At 39.3% G+C, this 3,625-nt stretch overlaps 1 non-coding gene across 1 annotated transcript; it reads right to left on the bottom strand.

Annotated features, from left to right (window-relative positions):
• Positions 1 to 901: 901 nt before the first annotated feature.
• LOC128250043 (5S ribosomal RNA) lies at positions 902 to 1,019 on the bottom strand. Its single transcript, XR_008266163.1, has one exon. It is a non-coding gene; the product is annotated as a 5S ribosomal RNA (ribosomal RNA).
• Positions 1,020 to 3,625: the final 2,606 nt, after the last annotated feature.

Below are 3,625 nucleotides of genomic sequence, written 5' to 3'. Positions count from 1 at the left end.
TACCACCGCACCGCCTCCGCTATCGCCACCACCACCGCACCGCCTCCGCTATCGCCACGACCACCGCCGCCAAGAACAGCAGTATCAACAATAACAACTGCAGCAATGGAACTATTATTTCAACAGCCACTACATCGCCAGTGCTACCTCCACCACCATTACCAACAACAACAACAACAACAACACCGCTACCACTATTACCGCTACCACTATCACCGCTACTGCCGCCAACGCTACCACGGCCGCTGCCATCATCGCCGGCATCACCAACACCGCGGCCACCATCAACATTATTACTACCTCCTCCACCGCCTCCCACACACGATACAATAATGACTTGAACGAAATCCTCTCATTCAGTCACCCGTCTCCATATACTACTGGTCCCAGGGTGGGGGCAGAAATTGATAATATCTGATAAATGTTGAATGGAACATATACACATATAGACATACATACATACATACATACATACGTACATACCTTGATACATACATACATACATGTATATTACATACATACAAAGATTTATATATAATATATACATATATACATATATACATGTATAGATTTATATATAATACATATTATATGCACAGATACATACGGTAAACACTCTATGAATAAAATAAAAATTAAGAGAAAATTTAATCAAATAAATACATAAAGATGCAATTTTTTCCTTTCTCTGACAGGAGAAAAATAACTGGAGTCTATCATGACGATTCTCTCCCTTGCCTTTAAGGCGAGCAGCCAATGAACGGGGAGAATACATATACAGATTTATACATAATACATACATATTTAGATTTATACTTATTACATACATATGTGAACATTTTTTTTTTTTAGTTTCAGCTCAGAGATGCGGCCATACTGATGAACCACCGTTAGTGTGGGACGCTTACAGCACCTAGTTTCTCAAGTGGCCACCCATCTAAGTACTCACTAGGCTCGACGTTGCTTAACTTCGGTGATCGGACGAGAACCGGTGCTCTCAGCGTGATATGGACGTAAGCAAATATACATTTATACATGATACATTTAGACGTAATACAGACATTGAGTAAAACATAAAGAGTACCTTCACTCCAAATTATTGAGGTGTATAGTTTTAAGAGAAAAATGAACTTATGACGTTGAGTGAAAAATGTTGCCTGTGGCAAAGCGCTAAATCTTCAAATCAATATTCTTTTCTACTCTAGGCACAAGGCCCGAATTCTTTTTTGGGAGGCGGGGCGGGAGGGGGGAGTCAATTAGATCGATTCCAGTACGCAACTGGTACTTAATTTATCGACCCGGAAAGGAAGAAAAGAAAAGTCGATCTCGGCGGAATTTGAACTCAGGACGTAACGGCCGACGAAATACTGCTAAGCATTTCGCCCGGCATGCTAACGTTTCTTATATCTTTATTGCCCACAAGGGGCTAAACATAGAGGGGACAAACAAAGACAGACAAACGGATTAAGCTGATTAAATCGACCCCAGTGCGTAACTGGTAATTATTTAATCGACCCCTAAAGGATGAAAGGCTAAGTCGACCTCGGCGGAATTTGAATTCAGAACGTAAAGACAGACGAAATACCCCTAAATCTACAAATCAATATTAATCAAACTTAGGGTGGCGAGCTGTGAGAATCGTTAGCACACCGAGCAAAATGCTTAGCGACATTTAGTCCGTCTTTATGTTCTGAGTTCAAATTCCGCCAAAGTCGACTTTGTCTTAGGTCCTTTCCGAGGTCGAGAAAATAAGTACCAGTTAATCTCTGGTGTCGATATAATCGATTAATCCCTGCCCCGTAATTGCTCGCTTCGTGCCAAAATTCGAAGCCATTATTAACCAGACCTTTGTCTCAAACTCATAAATTGTATTTATGGCGGATGATGTAAAACAATATCTACATAAATAGAACTCTTTCTCGGAGATTTAAAAACCATTTCGGTAAAGAAAAAAAAGAAACTATACTCTATTACTCTTTTACTTGTTTCAGTCATTTGACTGCGGCCATGCTGGAGCACCACCTTTAGTCGAGCAAATCGACCCCATGACTTATTCTTTGGATGCCTAGTACTTATTCTATCGGTCTCTTTTGCTGAGCCGCTAAGTTACGGGGACATAAACACACCAGCATCGGTTGTCAAGCGATGTTGGGGGACACAGACACACAAACATATACACACACATACATATACATATACACATACACGACGGGCTTCTTTGAGTTTCCGTCTACCAAATCCACTCACAAGGCTTTGGTCGGCCCGAAGCTATAGTAGAAGACACTTGCCCAAGGTGCCACGCAGTGGGAATGAACCCGGAACCATGTGATTGGTAAGGAAGCTACTTACCACACAGCCACTCCTGCGGATGAACATCAAAAGGCAAAAAAATAAATAAATAAATAAAAGAAAAAAACGTCCATTTGCATTTAGGATATCAATACCGGTACCAGGATTTGAATGTTCTGTAGAGGAAATCTGCCCCATAGATATGAAAGTCTGTCGTATTGCGATATCAATTGCAAGGTTCAGATGCTAAGCGGAAGGAGAGATTGGTATGAACAGCCTTTAATTGTTATGGTGTCACTCAAACCGCATCTGTTAAACACTGGGGCTAAAACGAATATATCAAACAAGCGCACAAATTTGAAGGGAACAACATGCTACGGGTATGCATAATTTGAGGATAGTGTTTATCCTGACAGGAAGTGTAACTCTCTTAGATTTGGGATTGTTACATATGCGACATTTTATAGGATACGCTTTTGGTATTCGTATTCAGAAGACAACCACAAAATAACATATAAAACAGACGAAAAGTCTTTGAAACTTGAAAATGCAGTAGATTATATCTTTCCTGTCGAAAATTTTGCACATGTGACCAGATGCTACGAAGAGATATCATAAATATACTCCTTTCCAATCTAGCAAGATATTTCTAAAAGAATCTACAAAGCCATCCGAGGAAAAACTTGGTCTGGCGTAAATATAGAATATATTTATTTTTGTTGTTGAGTAAATAAATTTCGACACAACGAATATTTATAAAATATTCTCATTAAAACTTCACCAAATACAAATACGACATTCCTAATGTAGTTGCTTTCGACCGGAAGGAAAAAAAGAGGTACCGTTATAAAGGTCAGCTGCACTTCAGATGTGAACATATGTTTGGATGTCAGCAAGAAAGACAGGATTTAAGGATACATGCTACAGAACTTGCAACTTATACCTAGATTATAATTTGAAATTTGGGCCTCTAATTATTTGTGTAAATAATGAATGACAAAGTTATAATATCGAAAACGGTGAGCTTCAGACAAGGAAGCTAACAGCTAATTCGCTGTGATAATATGATCTGTAAGCAGAACAGTAAAACACACCCAAGACTATTATGAAATTCAACATGTAACACCTCGTTCATTGTTGTTGCACACAGTCCAGCGATAAAAGGAGTAGCGTCGTGTTTACAGGAAGAATTCATATACTTATAAAACATAATATACATACGTGCATACATGCATACATACATACGTACGTACGTACATGCATGCATAAATTAATGCGTCAGCTGCAAATAATACTTTAACAAATGATGATGATGGTGGTGGAGGTGGTGGTGGTG

The sequence above is a fragment of the Octopus bimaculoides genome, chromosome 1 (assembly GCF_001194135.2).
Source record: "Octopus bimaculoides isolate UCB-OBI-ISO-001 chromosome 1, ASM119413v2, whole genome shotgun sequence".
NCBI lineage: Eukaryota > Metazoa > Mollusca > Cephalopoda > Octopoda > Octopodidae > Octopus > Octopus bimaculoides.
This window is presented reverse-complemented; position numbering and strand designations above follow the sequence as displayed.